Source organism: Pectinophora gossypiella, chromosome 12, assembly GCF_024362695.1.
Source record: "Pectinophora gossypiella chromosome 12, ilPecGoss1.1, whole genome shotgun sequence".
Classification (NCBI taxonomy): domain Eukaryota; kingdom Metazoa; phylum Arthropoda; class Insecta; order Lepidoptera; family Gelechiidae; genus Pectinophora; species Pectinophora gossypiella.
Genome location: NC_065415.1, coordinates 9,996,405 through 10,022,753, shown reverse-complemented (window position 1 = coordinate 10,022,753; position 26,349 = coordinate 9,996,405). Strand labels below are relative to the sequence as shown.

The 26,349-nt window shown below is 38.2% G+C and overlaps 1 protein-coding gene across 1 annotated transcript in view; it reads right to left on the bottom strand.

Annotated features, from left to right (window-relative positions):
• The window catches only part of LOC126371216 (lysine-specific histone demethylase 1A), a 266,369-nt gene that overhangs the window by 107,235 nt on the left and 132,785 nt on the right, over nucleotides 1-26,349 (bottom strand). The gene's annotated exons all lie outside the window — the stretch shown is intronic.

The following is a 26,349-nucleotide window of genomic DNA, read 5'->3' as shown; positions in this document are numbered from 1 at the left end:
ACTTCTGACTAATAGACATCCTTCCTCTGGCCTTTCCTCACCAACTGATGGAAACGCTTCGACAAATTTCAGAATGAAAACTATAAGAAAGACAATATAAAATAGTTTTCAAAAGTTTTAGTGTCTCATCCTATCCAAGAGAATAATGCGAGCTAGAGTTTATGCATTTACCGCAAAAAAATCTTGATAAGAATAGATATTAATTAGATAAGAAACATAAGTCTGTCAGATCGAATGAGTTGGTAGATAGTCCCCGGTAGTTGAGGCATGTCGGTAAGGTGGCAGGTGTCCTCGGTCACGTGCGTCCGCGACTAAATGACAGCACATTTTTGTACAACCCGGCCAAACCATTACCTGGCAAGAAAGCAACCCACTTGTCGATAGATACGCTAAATCGACTTCGCTTTTTTATTTAGACCAACTTTCAATTCTCTTAGTTTTATAAATAAAACATAAATTTTATTTCGATTGACAATTTGAATAAAAACATCTTGATTAAAGAAAGCAGTTGTAGTTCATATCAAAATTAATTTGTTCAAAGTAATTACATAGACAGCATGACCATAAGTATCTTATTACAAGCTTGTCTTATTTATTAATTTCAACAGAGGAGATTAAAAAACAGCTCTATTATTATGGACGATTTTTTGGGTGCAGGCAACAAGCTTTTTACTATTGTACTGAATTTAAAAAAACATACCCAAACTTCTTCAAGACACGTAATCTTTGCTAATCCTTTTCTTTGAGAATAAAGAGGCAGCTACTATACATATATCCCTAGAGTACTTAAAATATCTATAAATAGCTCTTAGTAATGGTTAGGAGATAATAGCAAACAAAAGCGTACAATGAGGTGTTCTTTTATGGAATGCGTTTCTATATTGTAGAAATACGTTAAAATACTAATTACGAGGACCAACGTAATCTTTCAGCAATTTTGAGTAGCAAGAAATGCACAAGAATATCTTTGACTTTTCAAGTTTACTTGTTACCGTTGGACAGAGCCGACTATAATGATATAAAAATACAAACTTATAACTGTCTGCCCTTTGTAATTAGTGTAGTGAGTAAACAACTAAACACTTCGATTTTCAAATCAAAGAATCCGAGTTCCTAGTCGCGTCAATTTAGATAACGAATTTTCTAAAACAGCATCGACCTAGCGTTTTCCCCTCTTTCTATTGTCTAGACGTTAAGGAAAAATACATTTTCGATTTGTATGTATACAGATGCAACAACCACTCGTTTTTTTTTTTATTTTAGATGCAATAAAGCGTAATGAACGATATTAAATAACATCGACGACAAAATTCGCGAGACTATAAACTTCATACTACGAAATGTCTATAATCAGACTCAAGGTGCTAAAGTTGAATGACCAGTAGTAAAATGATCGGAGCATAATATCACGTCTATAAATGAAAAATAAAGTAACACACGGAATGGTTCTCAAAACAATTTATAATCTGACATTATTATTTAAATATTAACACTTGGATTGATAAACGGCGTATTGGTATGTAATCGATATAAATAATTTAGACGTGTGAATTTCTCTGAGGCGGTTGGGAAAATAAGGCGTGGTGTCTAGTGGGTATAGAAGCTTCACGATCCGGTAGTCACAGAGAACTGCTCTATTAATCATTCAGTTGACGCCTACGGGGCGTGGCCATAGCTTATTAATTCGTATGGAATTATAAAATCGACTCTGAAGGACAATGGCTATCAATTTCTCGACTATAGCCTTGTGTATACAACTTTTCGTCCATTAATTAGTTTGAAGATCGGAGAGATAATTCGAAAATTAGTAGTTCGGTATCGTTAAATCTGTTTTACGTTTCCACTCTCATTTGTTTTGAGATCTTTTATTTTAGACGTTTCGTCGGCTGATTATACCCGTCTTGTATACCAAACAGATATGCCTATATGTCATTTAATAATGAATATTAACATACGTGTTATGATTATGGAACTGGATATGGTACGCAAGGGAATCCATCTTAGTAAACGACATTAAACTTGTCTCTCCATATCGATGATTTACTGGGTGCCGCACAAGCTAAATGGCCCAGGCTTGTAGGACGCACCACTTGCTACCGTAACGGGTTACATCGCCTGTTAATTATATCCAGTCGTAAAGCTGTTTAGCAAGTGCGCTATTTATTGGCGGCTTACGAATGTTAATTGTCTGAGCTAACGCTGTGAACGACAGCATACTTCACCAATTGATAGAGATATTGCATTACCAATAACGTTCATGTGGTCGGTAAGTATAGGTATGCCTCCGACAAACCGGTCCGATTATTTGTATTTACAACTCAACAAACAACGTGTAAAACATACCATTACGAGGGTCATAACATCCACTATTCATCATAACAACACACTCGTAAACTGCAAACACTACATCATCTTCATCCAAGTATTTTTCGAGTCAACCGTAGCGTCTGCCGTCGGTAAAAACGCGCGCTGTCCGAAGAAAGATTCGATCGAATCGATCACAGTCACATGCCTAAAATAATGCTCCATCAAGCGGCCCACGGGCCCGTCAAGCAGCCACTTCTTATGGAGATGAGCGGACCGCCAAGCCGACACCCTCGCGGCAACCCGCTGAGAACCTCGATAACTGTACTCGACGAAACACAATCAACGTGTAATTCGCTTACAGTAAACCTTACTCGGCATACTGATAAGGAAACAGTACTTCTGACAACAAACGACGACAGATCGATAGACGATAAAACACAAACAATAGAAAGATGACAAGCCGAGCTTGTATCAAGAGATCGGAAGCAATATGGTCTTCGTAATAAGGCGACGAACGACAACGTTCCCGGCGGATTAGAGAGCTTCGAGCTCGACGCGTCTCATGGGTATAAATTATTTATGTAAATTTTTTCGACCGCTCAAAATTGTATTTCAGCATCGACGTGATTAATGTAGACGGATTTTTCACTTGGCCTCTCCCTAACGAAACGATCAAACAAATGATGCACCGATTGGTAAGCACTCGGAGGCATGTCTACTGGGAATTCATTAGAATCTCCTTCGGAAAGAAAGAGGATAACGCCCATGATTTCACAATATTCTTCGGCTGACAAATAGGATGTCTACGTCGATGTGGAATGAGTTTTTTTTTTTGTTTATTAAAAGCTCCAAAGCCTCGAGCAATAGCAGACAATCACAAATCCTATACGAAATATTGTTCGGTCACGTAATAAAGCAAAATGAAGTGGCATTTTATACAACAAAAAATACAATCGTACCAAAATTCTAAAGGACGTGTGTGGATCTCTAAATTACTTAGTTATAGGATCCAGCAAAACATTTTATAAATCTATGGTTGGATTGAGGTTCGTATTCGAGTGATATTTCCGACAGGGGCCGAGGGGCGCATGCGTTTAATGAAATCAAAAGGATTAAGAGCATCTGCCTGCTTGTTATTCAAATCGATTGGGAGCTCGTTTATCATTTTAAATAAGCTACTGCTTAGATAAATGCGGGGTGTGGTTCATGTATAACAAAGGAAGCGGTCGCCGGTAGCCCAATTAACTAACCAGTTATTAATGAAATGAGAAATGGGAACACATTTGAACAAACGCCTCAAAGAAAATGTTGACAAATTAGACTACGTATTGTGAAGGGAAATTGGACCGAGAATACTTTTGTGTTGTGACAACAGACAATAGTCTCTCCAATTCCCGACGCAGAGACGTAATCGCAAAGGGAACAGTTATTTTCTTCGCGTACCACTCGAGATCTGCGTAAACATTAATGGAAACATGAATTAAATCCAGCCTGTGTTGAAATCTCCAATGATTACGAGGCATCCGAGTAAATGAATATCGAATGGGAACAGCCGGGGCTACAAAGCGACAACCCTGCTCCGTATGATGACGTCTCGTGTTTTCCCAGAGCAAACAATCAAACAGCCAAGAGGAAGGAACAAATTACGTGAGCATTGTCGAGGTGTTTAGAAAATTGGGGAACAATTGTCCTGCCGAGTTAAATCTCTGATAATGTCTTTGGAGGACTCGCATAACGGAGAGGGGATGAATAAATCTCTCTTAATTGGAACGCGTCGCACCGCGCGACAACATAATGTGAAGGCTTTGTTGCTGCTCATGCATTCTTCTCCTGCCAGTCTGAATGCAACGAATCAACCGGCTTAATGACGATGGGAACTTTTGACAAGTCGTCCTGACCAAATCAATGTTCTCCAACTGAATACATGCTGACTTAAAGAATTTCAATGAGTAAATAAAATAACAATCTCTTCATATAGGGTTGTCGCCGTGAGCTTGAGCGGCCAAGAGCACGTGAACGGTTGGCTTGAAGAATCGTTAAGATTTTTCTTGAACATAAACTAAGACTGTGAGGGTAAGTATATGAATGACTGTGCATTCGTTCTGAAGGTACTCACTTGTGAAACGACTTATTTTATTACTCCTACGTTCTGAGAAATACGTGGTTGGCTGGTCAGTTGGTCGTATAGAACATGTGTCTAACTTCACCGCTGGGCTTTTTACTTCCAAAATATTCGTTAACGGTGACGCATACATTAAAGGGTTCAAAACTGATCGTCCGATAAGATCCGTTAGAGAAATACGAGTTTAATTTTGAATGCCCAACCCAAAAAGAGGACACCGTTGTAAAACACAGGATGAGCTATTGTTAGATATTTTATTGCTGGGAGAGAAAGTTAGTATCGTTTGATTAATCTTTTCCCTATTTAAATTAGACATCAAATAGGTTACTGCTTTAATTGTTACATGCTTGTTGTAATGCAAACAATGGGAGCATGTTTTTTTTTTGTGTAAGTAAACTAGATTAACGACACAATTATTTTAACAAATTGGGTTCATGTTCAGTTTTCATCTACCTATCAGACAAGTACTTTAAATTATCAACACGAGCTATCTGACTAAAGTTTAGAAAGAAAAGAACTTATAATTGGGGAGCTAACATTAAAATCGGAATCGTGCTTCGGAAGGCACGTGAAGCCGTTAGTCCCGGTTTCTAACCGTAAAACGCCTCCACCAACCCACAATGGAACAGTGGAAGTTTTCCCCCTCCAGTTAATTGAGGGAAGGTGAATGTCCAGTAGTGGGACGTATATAGGCTGTCTGTGTATGTTTACGTTTAGATTAAAATACGCAAATTGCACGTAGATCAGTTGCCAAGCATTTAAACTTCGCGCCGGCGGCAGACTCCAGAATGCTTCTCGTCTAACAGGCTCGGACATTCCGCTGGAAATGCCTTTTTTGTGCAGTACCCTAAAACGAGCGTCCACGAGACGCCGCTGGCAAATCGCTCGGCAAACATTAGGTAAGCGCGCGTGAAATTGTCTATGCCACAGCCAGTCTCTGCAGCATATTAGTTTATGGACCATGCCTCTATAAAGTGGAAGCTTCTTACAATGCGAGCAAAGATGCGCATGTCGCAGCAAATAGCTAGTCGTTCTATCTAATATCTTGTAAGTGCACAATTATGTAAGAGCCCATCCACTTCTAGTCCATCAACAAAATCAATCATCCTACACCTACTGATTGTTTCTATGAAACTTGCAACTGGAAGCGTCAATTAACTGAAATATATTCTTCTTTATCTTAGAAGCCCCGCTCTTGTCGGTTTAGCATTCCCCAAACTTTCTCTATCTAAAGCCAATTCTTCGACTTCTGGAAGTCAAAAAATAATATCTTAATATTAGCTAAAATAAATTATTTTTGTCGCATGTTCACAACACAAAATATTAACAATACTAAAAATTAAAATGTATTAATACAAAACTAGAGTTCGGATTCTATATTTCTTATTATACTTACCTGCATTTCACGCGCCATAAAAAATCCCATAAGCAGCAGGGGTGAGCGCAACGTATCGACGTTGTTTTTATTCAATAACCGAACCTTTTTAAAGAGCGATTCGTATTACTATAACCCTTTTGTTATTTTTAAATTGACTGAAACTGCATGCGATTAAGCGTACTCAAAGAAAATAACACATTGTAATATTGTTATGTAAAAAAGAATGTTATTTTCAATCATACTTATTCATGTTTAAGTATGAACAGGGTTTACTGGAGCTGTTTGAATTAAAATTATAGGATAATTCTGAACACATGAGCAATTAGATATAAACGGAGCAATTTAAAATAACAAAAGTTTAACTATATCAATTCGACGGGACTCACCATTATGTAATCAAAAACGAGTTTGATATTAATTATTTAGACGTCACGATAGAAATACAAACAACGTTTTAACCATCATAATTTGCCCGAGGGGTAAACACGAAGAGTGAATGAAATCGAAGAAAACGGAACAATTACCAACCATCTCAGATGGGAGCTTAATGACAAGCGAAGTAGTCTAAATTCAATTAAATACATACTCGCTTTTGTTGACTCAACGTGCTTACAAGTAATAGGGAGTGGCTACTTATTAAACTGCCTCTTATACGTGTGAACTCACTTTAACATACAAAATTAAGAACACTTGAATAAAGTAACGATACATAAACTTGACGTTCTTACAATCGTGGGAACACATTAAAATGTACCTACTTGAAATCCTAGTGTAAGTTGAGTTAAAACATGTTTATAAAAAGTTGCCCATTTTACAGGGGTAGGTATCGATAAAAAATGCCGACTGCCAAAAAGGAATTCGCAGCCAATACTGATCGGTTGTACGAAATCGAGGAGCGTTCTATTCAATCCTTTGTCGCAGCCATTTGATTAAAGTAAAGGGGCCGCAATCACATGCGAGAAGCTTTGCGCAGGCGGAAGTATCGCGTTTACAAACGGAGCACCGACTGCATTGTGACCGAGAAGCCGATCTGGAGGGAAGAAAACTCCTAGTTGAAGGCAATCGCAGCCGGATACCGAGTCCCGATGCTCACTTGTTCGCGATACTCGACACCGCGAGGTAAATTGAAAACGGCGACACCGATATCAGTGAGCGTATAAAGGAGGCGGTCGCACTACTTGTTTACAGTCAATATGATAGGCGTGTAAGGGTTTCGGTTGAAATTATAGCAAGTGAAGTAGAATACTGTCAGAAGCAAGGTGTGGCTGGCCCGCCCATGACATTAGGTACCTATACATATATAACAGATGGCAACCATTGTCGGCATCTTTTGAACCATAATGATAGATAGTTTACAATTCCAACAGTAAAATCATCCGGAAGGGCAAAAATAATGATAAACGTTTTCACTGAACAATGCAGATGCATGCAGATAAAAGTGACAGTCTTTTAACTTCATATGATATGCAGGGAGATAAAAAGCGTTACAAACACAATCTTTCATGGTTATTGAAACATAAATCGCGATGAACTCGAAAAACCACTTAAAGAGTTACAGTCCATTATGCGGAGCCCACGCTCACTAAAATCAGAAAAAATATTCGCGGAAAAAGTCAACAAAACTAAGCGGTAATTCATCGCGAAACAAGGTTGGAATCATTAACGAAGTAAGGATTTACGATCACGCAAGAGGATAGTGGGACATCGGCGAGAAAGGGTTAGGGTCATCGGCGATGCAGTCTGCAAGTAATTAAATCCTTAAACGTGTGTATAACAAGAATGTGTTTTTAAGCATCGACTCAGCGGAGCTCGGAGTCAACCGCGACACTTATTTACGATGAGTTTTCGCGGCGGGGGATTCCGCGCCTAATTTCTCGACGCGACGCGGTCTGGCGCGATTTATTTAAAATGAAATTCTTTTGTCATACGCCCCGCTGCGCGACAATCGATAATACGCCCAGGGGCCTAGCTTGGACCTGCCTTGCGTTGATTAAGATACAAAACACCTTGCGATTCGGACAGAGACAATGATTGTGATTCTTAATCGAGAGTCGTTAATAAAGAAATGGATGGCTGTTATTCACCGTATAAGCTGCAAGGAAATAATTTGTAGAAGAGACATAATGCACATATATGTTCAATCTTATAAATGCAAAAGATATTAGAATAAAAAGATGTACAAAGTATATTCGCAATTTATTCGTCTGGTTTTAGTTTTATCAATACAATAAAACCATTAATTTAGAATGAAACTAAAAACTATAAATTGTTAAAGCTATGAGGTCTCCTTTTCCAGTCTCATTGAATATAGACAGCGGACATGTAAATACACTTAAACGATGTCGGCACCACCTCATTTGGATTTCATATTGAGTGTCGTTTCGATTTAATTTGTTCTCGAATTTCATTCGTGAATGTTAAACACCAATATTAGTCACACTCTTTATGTGTCTGTGAATATTTTAGTGTAATGCAAAATTGGTTTTTGAATTTAGTTAATGCGTTACATGCAGCGGGACCGATATTTTTCAAAATACTTACTTGGTTTCTTGAATGTGTTGACATCGGAAAAAGATACTTGATACGATACAAAATCATTCTCCTCGTCGTAAGATATGAAGAAACCTACCAAGGGTTTGTTAAAAGCTATTAATTATAAAAAAGAAATCTTAAGGTACATTTGCCGAGTAGCGGATGATCTCAAAAGCAGGATCAGTAATCAAAATGAGACAACACAGATTCCTCGCGATGTTTATGTCGCGTCAGTCTAGACAAAATATATTCTTCTTTATCTTAGAAGCCCCGCTCTTGTCGGTGTAGCATTCCCCAAACTTTCTCTATCTAAAGCCAATTCTTCGACTTCTGGAAATCAAAAAATAATATCTTAATATTAGCTAAAATAAATTATTTTTGTCGCATGTTCACAACATAAAATATTAATAATACTAAAAATTAAAATGTATTAATACAAAACTAGAGTTCGAATTCTATATTTCTTATACTTACCTGCATTTCACGCAATCTTAAGGTACATTTGCCGAGTAGCGGATGATCTCAAAAGCAGGATCAGTAATCAAAATGAGACAACACAGATTCCTCGCGATGTTTATGTCGCGTCAGTCTGGACAAAATTCATTATTACTTACGTCACAAACGAACAGTTTTGAGTTGTGGACGAAAGATTCTTAATACTCGTAAGTACAAGTACTCTCAGAAACAATCGTGGATTCATACTTCTTCACATGTTTTCCTAAATACGTAACATACAACACGAGAAAGATTTAGGCAAATAAGTAATGTTCTTTATTAACAAAAAGGAGCTTACGATGGTTATTAGAATTCTTTGGTAAACAGAATGGATCAATGAATAAAACAAGTGTCTTAGCAACCAATGTCTAGCAGAAAATGAAGACTTAAATTCTTAAAGCTGCCTCTCATACGGAAAGCAATAGCTCCAGGGACGCAGCTCAATATCCGTATTTTAGTAATTACCTCGGTTTCGTTCAACAATCGAAGTGCATACTGTCAAACTTAATCGATTCGCCCGTCAAGCGCCTTGCGAGGAGGTGTCGTACCGGGCCTTCGCAGATCCATCACCGTTAACGACCTGCAACTTCCTACTCGGAAATTTTCCTTCGTGACAACAACGTTATTGGAATGTGGGCGTTAACTGAACAATGTGTAGGCCGAGTGATTTGTTAGACAGAATAAGAGAATACGTAGGCAAATCCTATTAATTCCTATGCCACTCCTAGTGAATACCGGCAGGTAGGCACAGATGAGGCGATAATAGTATTGGATTACAATTACGTTATCTGCTGCTTCATCAAGAGGGGTTTATAGTAGATAAAGCGAGCAGCTGAACCCGTTGAAAGTATAACGACACCTTTTAATGAGACGGGTCGGATCAGAATGTGAGAATCGCTCGAACGAGAGACTCATATCTATGTTAAATATCAAAGGGATATTTTGTGCTCTTTATTTGATTGTGTCAACTTAAGATTGTAATTTAATGTAACTCAGCTACTGAAAATAAAATTCAGATCGGTATGATGACAGCAAAATATGAATATTAAAATTCTTTGCACCTTTTAATTATTTGTGAGATAATGTACCTTACATTGATGTTGATAGGGTTGTCAAATAACAAAAATCTTAAAATTGGACAAAACGCGTCAAATAACGGTTTTTAAGTGAAATGCAATCATCCTGAGGAAATGTCGTTGATATTGGACAAACATAGTCGGAGCGCGAAACGAGCGTTGTTGACCCCGGCGCAAGCGCCCGCGCCGAGGTGTCAAAACCTGTGCCATCCAATTGACACGCGGTCTCCTCCACGCGTGAGAATATTTGAACAAATAGCCCACAGTTTATTCTAGTACCGGTAATGAATCATTTCTTTAACGGTCAACCAACCACTTGGGAAAATTCTAATACCGTTACACAGACTATTCACCTCACAGATTGATTTACATCATAACTAGTCTTTGTCCAAACTAAAATTACTTTTTTAATGAATTATTGGAATACAATATCAATATTTCTTTATTAATGTTCTCTCTAGAATCTAAAATTTCGCATAAAAATTAAGATATCGTCGTTAAAATCATAATTTTGGTTAGCGAACATCTCAAATGTCACATTCGCTTCTACTGCGAGATATAAAGAAGACTTTATGATTATGGTCCAAGCACTAACTTAAACGACGGTATCGATGTGTTAATATGCCGTCGTCTCGTATCGGTCGCTCTGACAACTGTCACGGATATAATGAGCCGTAAACGCTAGATGCCGCGCCTGCGCCGCACACGCGCGACCGCCCGGGTGCATAAACTCATAAATTATCTCATAATTTCACTGAGTTTACACCTACTTTCGTAATGTTTAATTTGGACGACGCGGTTGTCGACCACCGTAAAATAACATAATTACACGTAATCGTGGTCGTCTACGACAAACAGTTTCGGATTTACGACTGGTCGTTAATGAGCGCAGCCTAATGGTAAGCAAGACGCAGTTTACATGCTTCTAGCTAGTAAACAAGTGAACTAATTTTTATTCCAAAACTGTATATCCGCTAGTATCCGTTAACTTCAATGTTGTAAGATATTTTAATTAAATGTAACGTATCTAAAAAATAAACTTCGAATACTTTGTTAGTACCTATATATTCATTAGTTTTAATCGTTACTATTTATTAAAAGGCATTTCTTATGCCTAAATACTTAGCTAATAAAGTACCTACGAATTACATCTATTAATAAAATCCTGTGGCACAACCTGCTTAATAGAATAACATGATGACACCTTTCTACACTCTCGTTCGCCAATTACCAGTGACGAATAGCGGATAATAAACAAGCAGACTTAATTTATGAAACACGAAATAGTGAACCGAAAGACGTAAACAAATGCTAAGACATCAATTCCGAACATGAAAAAGCCAATGTTTGGGAAACGGCAGCTACGACGACGCAATGTTGAAGAATTTCGTGCTGATAACTGACATCTAAGTTGGGGAAGGGTTCCGCGTTGAAACAAATGACTAATATTGTCAAAAAAACTACTACTTTACTTTATTCACTAAATATATTATTGTGTATTGTGGAGCGTAATCAATTAGGCATATCTTCTAAACTTGATGGATAAGTCCAAAGGTATGTAGATACCTAAGTCATAAACAGATACTAATTGCTAAGTACCTAGTTATGAGGTAGCGTAACGTATATTATATATGCTGTCAATTATAGTGATATTAAGTAACTCTGTTAATCTGTTTGGGGTATTATTACGAGTATGAGACATACGGAACCACACCAGCCACCCAAATTGATCTAACAAAACTTTAAAATCTAACCGAATAACCGAAATCTACCAAATGTTTTGTATATCCAAAAAGATTTGTTACATTAGCAATTAAGATGTCATCGACGTGTCGAGATTTATAAGTGGCAATTAGTGGCATAATCTGGACATGAATATTGATCAGTGTGGAGACATTTATAAAGAGCTTACAATTAGAGTAGGCCGTAACGGTGAATGCTAATAAAAGTAAATACTTGAAGAACTGAATTGTGTACGCCGTGGAAGCCTTGTTGGAACAACGCTTAATCATTTTGAGCTCACAAGTTCAAATGCATCACGGGCCTGAAGTATTAATTTTCGAATTTGAATTGGCATTCATGTTTGGATCTTAATGATTATCAAATCAGTTGTGTAAGAAAATGTGTTTTCAAGGGTTCATGACTTAACCTGCAATTGGGCTGGTCTTTCCTTCGGTTTGGAAAGTCAGTTGACAGTCGCTTCTCTATAAAAATGGACCCGTTAAAGCTTCAGGTTAGGAAAACAGACCCCATGATGAAGTATGGTTTAAACGCTAGGGAGATGATGGCTTGGAGAACTGAATGGCTTGTTATTGGGGATTTAGTGTTGTGCTTCAACTGTGAACTGCAAACTGCATAATCTTCGCTGTAATTATATCCCGACGCGGCGAGCAAGGAAGACAGAGCATTACACATCACGTACGAGTATGAATTATGCTAATGTCGGTTGCAGAGACATCCAACATGTAGTCTATTGATTATAATCAATAGAATAGTTACCTTGACTGAGCCTGTTAATTTAAACGGAAATGCTACTCTCGAAAGTGTAAAAGGATTATTTAACTATAATAGAATAAATTCTTAGATACATACAGTATAGATATTATATAAACTCACGCTTATTTTGCACCACCGGGGTAAGCAGTGACTATGCTATTCCATATGTTTCGATCCCGACATGCGTCTCTTAATTCTTCAATAAGTATGTTCTGAAATATTTTACTAAATAAAATACACGTTTCTTGCCACTTGTAAAAACATTCGTTGCAATCAAAGCAATTTCAACAAAGCAAAGAGAACAGTTTTCATAGCCGTTTCAATTTCCTTATACTCGTTGAACATAACAATGACATACCGCTAAGTGCTCTTTTGTGCTCTCTTAGTAAACATTTGTACGAATATAGAACAAATATAAGGCATTGTTTACAAATAATCAGTGGGACCGTACGCTACGATGCGTTTAGACCTACAACCGGTGATGTACTAGATTTCTAAGGATCACTTTGATGAAGTAGACCATTGTTTGCAATAGCACATAAAATAGAAACTACAGTAGCCACACAATCCTTGCAATGAATATTAAGTTAAATATTAAGTATAAAGGACGTTATATCAAATGCAAATGCATAGACAAACTACACTATAATTCTAAGTGGCATTGGTATAATAACAACGCTGTTACAAAGCAATAAAAGCTTGAAAGTACAGGAACGATTTCCGAATGTTGGAGGAAAATAAAAGTCAAACTGTAGACGTAACTAACGTGAATGATTTCCGTTTACATTGGTGGATTTTCCGGCAACAATAAAAATGCAATGCATCGAGCGAGCTTAGTCGCCGCACTCTGATACATCGTCGGGCGACCGTACGCAATAATGCTCAATTTTTAGAGAAAACAACTATAACTCAGAGCTCTGCATTCTGTCGTCTGTGTTCCTTTCTTCCGGGCAATTTCTATTACCATATAGACGCGCTACTTTTCAATTCTTTTCCATTAAACTTGGTGCATCGTCGTGCGTTCCGCCGTCGACTCCGTCTAGCTCGCTATTCTGAAAACACATTTATAAAATGCTCTTTACCCGGCCGCGGGGCGGTCCCCTGCGACTGACATTCTATAGCGAATTTCAAAGTACATCTCCAAATAAGAAAAGCGCCCCAAGTCAATGAAACTTTCATACTTATTGACTACAAAAGCTACAAGGAAAATTTTAAAAATATTTCAAAACTATGAGTAACTTACAGGAGGAGAACTATAAGATATTGGAGTTTAACCATGTTTCAAACTTAAAAGATGATTGTTGTCTTGTCATATCTTGCAATTTCTATAATGGTTACCCATACGAAATATAATCCTATTGGCTTTTCTAAGAACATGTACTACTGTTCCAAAATCAAGGCAGATGCGGAGCAGCAAAAGGCTTAAACATCAACCTCACAATTTGTCACAATAATACAATTCATAAGCAAAACACGACAAACACAATAAATTCTATTATATTCTACAAAACCAAACAAGTTTTTTTCCTTTAACAATGACGTTTCAATCGGTAGCCGTTGTGAACTATCTGTCATATTTCACAATGGGAACACACATAGCTCGATTCATACTGTTAAGAAAAAATCTATTTATCAAACAAGAGATGGGTTCTAGAGATAACTCTGTGGAGTTTATTATTACCCCTTTTCAATGTAAGTATGTCTTTCTCTGGAGTTCCAAGTTTACCTACTTTATTTGTACACAAAGATAAAAATATTTGAGCAAAGGAATAAAACTGTCAAGGGATCGTTATAGTTTATCCTTATCGCACCTTACATACAACAGCTTCCACTACGCTAAAGCATGGCGGAATGTACATCTTTATTTGATAATATTATATTGGAAGTCAATAGTCTGAAATGTTTATTTCAATTGGGGTTTGTATACTTATTTCATAATCTCCATAGCGTTATCCTGTTTATACGGAGTCTAACCTGAACGTGTGACAGGTTCGTTCCGCATACTTATTTATTAGTAACAATTTACCATTCCCAGAAATAATTGTTTTCTTTTCCCCGATATTCACGCTAAGTATCTTGTTCTCTACCTACAAGTAGTATTTAACTGCTAAGATTTCTCCCCAAGTACGGCAATGGAAACCCAATATAAGTAAACTAGCTGCAAAACTCATTATGTAGATTTTAAAGCGATCATAGTTGCATAAGAGCTGTAATCGCGTTCAATATTTAGGCCGAAAGCTGTACGAGTCATGTTCGCATGAATTCGCGGGTTTGAGCACGAAATCCGAATCACGATCGAACATCATGATCGAAATACGTGTACACCTCCTATTACCATAAATAAGATACCTTATGAAGACTCCTTTAGTTCACGTGGAATATTGAATCCGATCGTGTTTATACGACATCGCATACAATAACAGAATTGTAAGTACATTTGTTCCATATAAAATTTAAGTTTATTATTTGGTCGGCGGTTTTTATGTGAATTTCACCGAATACCAAATTTTGTGAACGAATTTCTGACGCGTGAATTTTAGTCGATTACCCGATAACAAATATTACGATGGTCCAATGACGTTAAATCTCTTGAGATTGATAAAGCAAAAATATTATACTAAACATACAAATAACTTATACCTAAAATACCAAATAATCTATAAAAGAACTTACGAACGTTGACGAAGAATATACAATTCGGTATATTTCTAGGCAATAAAACAAGGAACACGATTTCTCTTAAGGACGTCTTTCCCATTGTCAAATTAACCGGCCGGTGAGTGTGTAGCGCGCTAATCGGGCCCGACGTAAGTAGGCTCACGTTTAGACGCACGCATCATTTGCCGGCTGTCCGGAGCGATTAGCTGCCAGACGGGGACGCAGCTGGTAATTACCGATTGGACTCCAATGAACACCATCCCGTAGACGTTCTGGTGACCTGGTACTTTGACGTGCGAGTTGTAAGTAAAACTGACAATTTAATGCCTCTAGACGGCCGCTTACTAGATGTTAAATCAAAGAAAAGTATCAGTTATGTCTAAAAAATATGCGAAGCTTGATATTAGCCGTAAGATTGGACTAGAGGTTTTAGAAAGAAGAATAATTTTATTAGTGATCATGAAAATAGAGTATTGAATCCATTCACAAAGCACACACAATACATGAGCCCTGTAATGACACAATCCTTTGAATTCGATTAATATTACAAAAAATTTCATGCTCAAATAGCCAACGCCTTCACACAAAAAATAAAACTTAAACCAATAAACACTTAGGTACTTAATGTTGAACGTGATGAACTCCCGCAGAGTTCAAATAACTTCGAAAGAGGTCGGACATTTAATTCTGGTTTTATAATAAAGGACAGAATTGTATTAGATAAAGGATGGGTTGTAATAGTGTCGCGTCATCCACATTAGTAATGCGTCTCCTGGCGGGGCGTCGCAGCGAGCGTGAACTCCCGAGTCCCATAAGTGTACCGATGGCCTAAAGAAAAAATTACAAAATAAATAAATTTAAAAGAGACCCGGACTCGGTCGCGCTCGGAAATATTTATTCAAATAAGTCGCCATCAACCCGACCGTAAAAGCACGCAGAGGGTTGCGGGGCTAGCAGTTTTATTAATATTAAACGAACGCTTCAGTTGACACAAATTGGCGATAACCAAAGCGAGTGCGTCGTAAAATTTTTGTTTTCCCTTTATATTTATTTGCATCTCCCGAAATAAGACTGTAACTCTGAATGGGATGTTATTATACGGATCAGAGGGAGGGGAGAGATAGTAAAATCCTCGGAGATAATAATGGGAAGCAACGATTGAAGGTTAGAGCTTGGTCGGACTCGACAATCTATGGGTAACTGTAAATCGATCAGTGTGAGAAAACAATCGGACGCGCAGCCTCCACTCGGACCTGGCGGACGCCAATATTATTATCGCGCCATAAAACAATGGAGTTAAGTGCCTTGGCACACCACTGCAGCGGTGCAGCGATTCTTTAATACAGCTGAACGTATAAAATAAGCTTTCCTAAAGTGCCATTTACATTCATCGAGATGCCTAGAACTGATAATAAAGACAAAAGGCTAGCTTATAATATAATTAGTCCGTTTAGCAGGAACATAAATACATCACCAATATTGGTTGCGTTCCGACCATTAAATTCTAAGAACATAATATTTTATTATAAGCATCCAACATTACATGTTCTCCAACCGCGTTGTTTCAACGAATTCACGCGCTTGGCCCACAATAAAGCAGTTAATTAACCGTAATTTATATAAATGGGTTCCGTCGCAATTCGGACAACAAATTATCTGCGATAGGCGATCTCATAGAGGGTTGACGCGAGCAACAAATAGATATTAAAGCCTCGAGAAGGGATGAAACGAGGTCTCCGAACAGTCCGCGATAAGGAGTTGACGAGAAACGAAATTATTTACCTAGTTCGGATATATGGAGCGCTGGCTTAAGAGACATTCTTGACTTAGGCAGCTGGGAAGAGCTTCTGTAGATTTATTGCCGAGATATGCAAAGCGAGCGTCAAACCGAGCATTTCTCACCCAAGAAGAGGACAGGAGCGCTCGCGGGCCGCTCGTCGGGAACTATCCAATAAAAAGTTTGTCGACACCACAGTTTACTTCGGCGAATAGCTAATGTGCGGTAATTTGTTTGACACACTAGTGACACTTTTACAGAGCGGCGACTACGCGATGGATGACTCAGCGACTGAAGAATGTCTAGAGGGACGGTAACAATCACTGCGCTTCATAAATGGAAAGTCTAGAACAATGCACGTGACCAATTAAAGAACACAGGACACGGAGTCCGTGTCGACAACATGGAGGTGGACACTTTATATTTGCATGGGCGTTATAATTTTCAATTTCTAATGTACGGAATGAGACAATTTTGTATTCTCACTTTACGCTGAGTGTTGTCGCCCACGCTATGAGGGTTAAATTGCGGGGATTCAATAAATTTAATTTTGGTGCAATATATGATTTTCCTTAGTGATTGTGTGAGGTGCGACACCTTAAAATGTGTGGAAGGTTGCGCGAGCTGCGCGGGCGTCGTTGGGAAGCCCTGCTGCGCCGGGCGCGGGTCAGGGCGCCGCAGTTTAATTTATCGCGAACAATCACATTACCATATCACTAATGTAATGCGGTCGCATCCGCGTGTGCGCCTTAAACGGTTTTTCCACTCCTTTGTTATCCAAAATTTATGAATTCTGTAAATACTTTAACATCACGCCTCGAGTCGTGGATTTTGGGGATGCTTTATGGACATTGTTTTACAATCGTCTTACAAGAGTTTTACACGAAAAGGACAATGTACTGAATTACGACACACGCTGTAAATGTAGGACCGCTGTTGCGGTAAGCAGGTATAAATTGGGTTTTAATGTTCTCAAGAATAGAATAGGAATGAAAAATTGTGACGATATAGAATGCTCGGCATTATTATTGCCCATGATATTAAAGCAATATTCAAATCGAGTCACAACAAAAGAATCCCATCCCGGGGGCTCATGTTTCAAAGAATGCGTGTACCGTAGGTAACACAATACGCGCGCCCTACGCCCTGCGCCCGGCTGGGAGCTGGCGCACCACCACTCCACAACACAAAAAATAAAAAAATATATATTTGCTTGCATCTAGCATCCCCTGTTAATTGAGGATTTTTACGAACCTTCCACAAAACACGTAATTTGTAAATTTAGGTTCTTGATTCTGATTTGAAATTACCTAAACCATTTTTAATTACTTTTTTCAAAAAGTAACTTCCTCACTTTATTTGTGGCTCTGCCCACTGGTTACGGGTGTGAGTTTATGTATGTATGCATGTTTTTAAAAAACTAAGTTGCGAAAAAAATAACGAACAGATCTACAGACACACGAACACGTATTATTAGTAGAGATTTAACAATATGGCACCCATCATTGTGGCGACCCAAAAATGGGGCGCAGTGATCTGGGCAATGAATAACACGTTCGCTAAATAGAATAACACCATTCATTGTGGCGGGACTCGGGAGTACATGATTGACACGCGATCCGAACTCACACAGAATTTACAACGCTCTTTCAATTGAATATTTTTTATGTAGGAATTTTTATTACCCCATTGTGGGTCGGGATTAGCCCGCAGCTATGCGGAAAATATTTAATAGAGAGTTAATATCACAATGCATGGGTTTTTGGGCTCATATACTCTGCACTTTTTAGGGGGAAGAAGTTAATCATCCTGATTATAGTATTGTCGTTTTTTATTAACAAAAACTACAAATGGTGTGCAGTATTATTATTTACAGTAAAAATAATATAATATAGTATCACGCCTGTGTCGCCGAAGGGATAGACAGAGGTGTACTGTATAGTGTAGACACCCACTCCTCGCCATTCTATGTTTAAGTCCTATGCAATGGAGGGCGCCTATTGCCATTAACTGGGCACATCCTTGAAACCACATGATATCAATAAATATAATATATGCCTCTCCATTAGATGTAATCTAGGCCTCTTACTTATTAACATGTACTTTTAGGCATGAAATGAAAAAATAAAAGTAACAACTGCAACTGCTCAGTCAAATGAATCAATTAATGATCGCGATAAGCGGATAAAGGACGTGAAAGCAGTATGAAAGATGAATGAACCCAATTGATTCCCGGGAACGCTGTCGAGTGAGCAATGTGCGAAGATAAGGATTCCACCGCTACCTTCCGCATATGAATTGTAAAAATGCGGTAGCCGGGCCTAAAATCGTAAAGGACCACCGAGTAAATTATTTCACTGCCAGCCAACTTGAATTATCGAACGCGCGCCGCAATAAAACTCATGCGTTGGAAACTTTATCAGCAAAGAAGGAACATGTTGCCATATTTCATTAGCCCAACGGTCTGCTTGTGTTCGGGCGTAAAAATATTATATTTAATCTCCCAAGTTGCGAGTGTGCATTGTGTTTGTGTCCCTTGTACAGATGATATTTATTGTGGTGTATGGAGTAGGCGCGCCGCGCGCCGCTGAATCATGGTATTGCTGGAATTTGTCGCAGAATAACGCAATGCCAATGAAACTAGGTCCTTGGTTCTCGTATTATATCTTCAAAACAAGTTATAGTTGAATATTACAATTTAAAAACCTATATTTGTCTATATTGTTTGACATACCTTCACTACCTGTCATCATAGATATAGTTAATTCAAATAATGATTTAATTTTATTAATGTAGAGTGTATTTGTACATAATAAGAAATTTCTATTTACTTCGTAGAGCCTACATTATCTTCGGGATTGTTTTGCGAGGTTTCCCAGAATTCCTTCGACTACTCGCTAACAACCCAAAAACCGCTTAGCGGGTTCCCCTCATCCAGGCAGTCGAACTAAAGGACAAAACCTAGTTTAAAAATGAAGTAGACTGGGAGATAAGCGAGTGGTCTCCGCGCTGCGCTCAAGCATCTCTTCAAAGAATTTAATCACAAGAGAGAACAGAGCGGACGGTATGCCGATGATATCTAGGGCCGCTCATCGACACACGCGAACAAATTGGCAAGGTGGTGTGCGAACACAACAAAAGGTTACAATTGAAATTTCCGAGATGCCTGTTACATTTTTCTTAGTGGAGGCACGTATTTCACTGCGGGGATACCGCGCGGGCTTATTCTCTGTACGTATGCGACACAGAAACGTTTTCGGTGAAGTTTCGCTTATAATTGTATCACGATGTTGCGATATTTGGTTCGTACGTGACTCACAGTTCCCGGAAACTGGCTCTGTGCAACGAACTGCGTCCTTTGCCGCTTCATAGAAAAGAACTGTTACGTAAGACCCATAAAAGACGTAAATTGAAGTAAACATAACGCAACTGAATATTTACTACCGGAACAAGTTATAAAATCTCTAATTTAGACTGACTTTGTAAACTTGTTTTCATGATATTGTGATTAATTATTAAATACAAATAATAAATTACTGTACTTTGTAACAGGTATTTTATTCCGTTGTCTTCTCAAGGTAACACAAGTGTGAAAATTAGTAGTAGGAAAAGCGTAGATTACGAAAAGCGTAGAAGCGTAGTATTTAGGACTGTTACAGCTAAGCAGTTGCAAACAATTAGGCAGCCCATCTTTTTGTAAAAACTATTTCTTAGACAATGGGTATGGTCTAAATAGTATCACATTCCGATAACTATAGAATGTCACGTTATCAATGAGTCAGTCGATCATTCACCAATCATTAGTCAGCGTCCAACTGCCATTCAAGTAGACAATGGTGGAACAGATTTGTTAGAGTTGTTAGCTAGGTTCCACACGGCGCGATGCAATTCTTTCGGCATCGAAGCTATTGACGGTTTGAGTAGGTACAGGATAGATGACAACCTAGATTATACTTTTTAGAAATTGACAAAACGTGGCACGCTCGTATGAATAAATAAATTAAATATGACGTCGTCAAAAAGGGCAACAAAAAGGTAGACTTTTGACTTTTTGCTACATAATTATGGTCTAAAACTGGCAATCTGACCCTAAACTTGCACATCCATGTGATGTCCGATCGCGCCGTGAGGAAGTTCCCTTAAAATTGCTAGAGAAATAACACCACAGATTTGTTACATTGTCCCGCCGAGAAATCCGGTCATGTTCGCATTCAAGTTTTATTGTTTGTAATTAAGTTTAAGCAGTTGTATTTATGTCTTGGAGGAAATATTCTCTTTATTACTTGCTTTTAGTGAAAGCTCTAAAATTCCTAGTTTTATTGTATGGTCAGTTTTAAAACAAACTGAACACTAAAGTAGAGCAAGCGGAGCATATTGAACACGGTTGAGATTTAGAAAATATGGTATTTTATTTATTTACCATCAATTGTGAAGCAAAACATACTGGTAGTAAACTAGATTGTTGAATGAAATAAAGGTAATAATAGTCTTGCTAAACAACTTTGCTCAGTTCACTTCACATTTAAAGAGCCAGATAAAATCGAAGGTAGATATATCAAATGAAAACTCTTAATAAAGCTAATAGCTCAATTGGCTCATATTAAAATTATATTTACCCACTGCGAATGGCAGTGTAAATAAATGTAATTAACTTTTTTTATAACTGGCTTATCAAGTCATATCGCGTGGTAAAGAAATAATAATTAAAAGAAACCTATACTGGGTATGTGAATACGGCATTATAAAATTCTTCTGTCAATACTGAGAGTCAATGAGCCGCAATTAGCATAGGGCTGTGTCAGTTATGACATCACAACAACTGGAACTTGAGAAAGAAAAAAGGAATATAGATATTTATAGGTAGTACACTGCCAACCCACACTAGACTAGCGTGGTTACAGTACGCTCCATACCTCCTCCAGTTGATTGAGGGACTGCCCAACAGTGGCACATTATTTAGGCTATTTATGCATTAACATTAGTCGTTATTAATGTAAATATATAAGTAAGTAAAAATAACCTATATTTTTATACAATTTTGATCATAAAAATGCGTATTCCAGCTAAAAAAAGAAATAATCTTGTTCATATGAACAGCATTTGTTTACTTCTTTCATTTTTTCTATCAATAAAAAGTGAACGACGACGTAACGACGTTAAATGAACAATTATTGTAGGTCATCACTAATTTAAGAGCCAGGCTCTTGTCTATCAAAGACCAATTCCTTCACTTCCTTATAAGTCACGACGTGCGCCTTCTCTTTAATCTGTTCCATGTAAGCTCTTCTTGGTCTTCACCTTGCTCTCTTTCCTTGTAGCTTCCCTTCTATGATTTAATTATTAAACACTAAATTCGTTATGTCTTATTAAGTGTCTAATCATCTTGCCTCTTCTGTCCTCTGTAACTCTCAATATTTGCCTTTTTTCCCTTACTCTTGCTAGCACTATTATTGTAGGTACTAGATAAAATTTTAAAATAAGTTTGTCTCTTTACTAACCAGTAAATGACTCCCAGAACGACACACGGCCATAGCACTCGGATCATGACTGGATATACCGGGCCGACTGGCACTCTACATTAGCAGCTGTGTCGCAGTGTCTATGGCATGCAGAAGGCTCGCAGATGCCGCGCAGGCGATTGTTTGTAAATAACAAAGTGAACTGCGGGGTGCGCGACAGTTTCTAATTGTGCCGCGACAATGCGTAATCTAACCGGTCCCATTCACCGGCACGTCGCGCGCGTTGACCGAACATAGACGGGACGAGAGTTGACCAAGGTCGCATATTTTATTCCTAATTAAAACTATAATGCTCTTTATAAACATTATTAAGGGAATGCGATAAATAAACAGGACCTATCATGCACGACCGGTAAAAATTATCAAACTAGGTAGATCGTTGCTCAGCAACTTTGTACAACATAACACTACCTACCTGTTTAACAGACGAACAAAACTACAATATATATAGAAAATGTCAATACAAGTTAGATAATATTGCTTTAAAACTAAATAAACAAGAGTACACAAGCAAGCATCGCTTGTCCTCAAAGATAGCGACAATATAAGCTGACGTTGACTTTCCTAAGCCTATAAACATCCCCATCGACCCTTCTTACTGGGCCAGTCTTGGCTGAAATAAATCACGCGTTATCGACTCCACAGCACCCGGTCGCCCCTGTTCGCCAGGTGCTAACAAATGAACCCGGTTGCCTCTCGCGCCAAATTGCCCGTGTCGCGATCTGCTGCACTACTAAGGGCTCTGCTCACGTGTTAAATCTCTTCAATTTACACGCTACTCTCTATAAAAGGGTTAACACAACACCAATAGGGTGAACCTCGCATAATGTTTAAAACACACATTAAACTTTATTATCTGTATTACTTACAAACATAATCGCCAGTGCACACCGCACAAATTGCTTGCAGTACGTATATAACATGAATTCATGTAGCAAAAATTTTGTTGCTAATGCCTGTTTTTGTTTACCTGGTATAGCTGAGTATAAATCTGGAAATTGGTGATTACCTGAAACAAAAAGCAAATATCATTAGCTAATGGATAGAAACGTACTATCAACCGCACACATAAATAATGCACGTCAATTAATATTAATATATTAAGACATAATTTGTATATGCCTCACTATAACTAACCCTAATTCTACGTCGTTTCCGTTTTCGTGTATCCGTAGACCCCGCCCGTTCGCCGGACAGGACGTTAATTAGAAAATTATGTGGGAAATTATTAATAGGTCCGCCGTGTACCCGATTAGATAACAAACTAGTCCATTAGTCGGTCAGGATAAAGGCTGCTTGGGTACGATTTCGAGGGGATACGAGCTTTGGCGTTGTTGTTTTAAGGTGGAGTTTGTAAGTGACGGGGAGTGATCGGAAAGGACCTTGGAGAGATAAAGCAGTAGCGAACAATACGGCGTGCGGCGGGCCGGGGGCGTGTGACGCGTGGTTGAGGAATGATCAGCCGCGTGGAAATGACGACTTAATGGATTATATGTGTCCGCCGACACCGAGATAAGTGTCGCCCCGGTATCAGGCCTGTCGCTGGAGATTAGGCACCCAAATTACAAAAATTAATAATATAATGGATATCAACCAAGATTTCACATGGCGATGAACCCGTACGATAAAACGAATAAATCGATCGTGAACACGTTTCCTCATATGTAGTTCGATATAACTCATTATAATGTATTACATGACTCAATCTCAAAATATATGAAACCTTGAATGTGAGCGAGATAAACATATATCTGTAGGTTTCTTTTATTTAAAATTATTTTTTTTATTTTGAGTTAAGAAATAATCTTAATCATCTGCACTAATTACAACTTATTTTTTGCAAGGAAAATAATCACATATTTACGATCTCTATGATATTATATCTGCAGTACGAGTACTTATTACCTGGCACCTAGTTGTCTATGCGTAAAGTGTATCAGTGACAGTATATTGGAAGTAGTCACGGAAAGCTCTAGATTTCTCTGAAACAGTATCCGGCACCGTACTTACGGTATCGTGCTAGTTCGGTACAGTTCACGTGATGGTGTGAAACAATAACTTTTTGTACAATAGGTTTCGAGTATTCTTCCGTGAATCATAAAGGCAACTGACCCACATCACACAGATGTGCCCACGCCACAATCAGACACTCCAGACAGTTGCGTGTCGACATGAAGCACGGAAAATTGAATACGAACATTCTGTTATAACGACCGGTGGATGGCACCCCTCCAATATACATTAAATAGCGCCACAATGACCTGCGATTTACCGGCAATCTATTCTTTTATAAGGACAAGAAACGCCTCGCCACTTACGACATAAAGTCAGAGAGATACCCCGCTGATCTTTTGTGCGGGATGTTTCTAGGCGCGATCTGGACAAACGATCCGTGGGACCCGGTGTGAAATATTGTCGCGGTGTCATAGTGGGACGGACGCGATTCCCATTACAAAGCCATTTGCGATGTTTACACAAAAGAGGATGCAAATAGTATAGACGAATAGTGGTGCGATTGCAAATTTTCCGCTTCTCGCGTGTCAAAAGGGATAATTTATTGCAATTGAGATATAGCAGGCGCCTCGGGATCGCAAGCAACACTTCGCATAAATAGTGCGCACGAACGACGCGCCCGCGCCGACCGCGGTCTATCAGCCCGGCACCAAATAAAATTATGATCACAATCATTTATTGTACCAGTTTATTCGAAACATCAAACGTCAATTATTTTCTGAAGAAGTAATTATTACATGGCGTATTTTTACGAATACACTTTCAAGTACACAAACAATAACGCATCTTACGTAGAAATAAATGGATTCCGTCCACAATACAGCACAAGAAAGAAACCGCAAACATTTATTACGCCGACGTTTCCCAGGTAAAGTGATTCAGTTCCAACATGAACGTTGGTTTGGGCACGTTCTGTAACATTTTTTGCACAATAGCAGGTGTGATAGAAAACAATTTGCATCGCAGGGAGACTACAATTGCATAGCAAGAGCAGATGCGGGCACAATGAAGTGGCCTTTCAAGAGCATTTCAAAAATTACACTTATACCTCAAATTCTGATGAAATGAGAAAGAATGAAACATAATAACACGAAAGCGTAAACGGCGTTTAGGATGTTGATATAAATCATGAGAAGTGTAATCTAACATTTTATCCAGGCAACAATTTGTTAAATCAAACGGCGTCGGACAAATTGGTGGCCGCGCAAAATGTATAATGTGCGGATGTTTAATTTGATGAGAGGTTTGGAGTAGAACGGTGAGAAATAATATCAAAATCGTTTAACTAAAATAAAGGGCAATTATGGAGGATTCCTTGAATGGGCAATTTACTTAACCGAACGATAGACTTAAATTTGCTCGGGGCTCGCGTGCGCAACGCAGGAAATTTATCGAATTTCATATATTTTGAAATTATCAAGTAGCCAACAACTGATGATTAATATAATTCTGTAATTATACGCATATTTAATGACAAGATTTAAATGCACTGAAAGTTTCTAAAACCTCTCACTCTGTGTAAAAATTATACGCAAGTAAACGTTAAGTTGTTATGAAATCGTGTAAAAGCAAAATAAAAGTTAATATACATATAAAATTACAAAGTGATCGCAATTGATATTATTTACAATAAAGCAGGCAATTTTTATTATTTTACACATGTATCAATTATTTTTTACTGTATTTTTAATTTAAAAATATTTTTTGATATGCAATAAATTTACATTAATGGGCAATCGTCTATATCCTCTATTTATTTGATTCAATAAAACTTTGTTTAACGATCGTAAACAGACGAAACTGGTTAAAGTGCAATAAATTCCATTTGTTTCATTAACGATGGTGAGTAAACGAAATGTCAACAATCATCAAATGTCCGCAATACAATTCTATCAGCCGGAGTGTTAACAAGCAACGACTGCAGCGGTGCGCCCGCGCACTACCTGCCCAGCTGCTCCGAGCCCCCACCAAGCCCT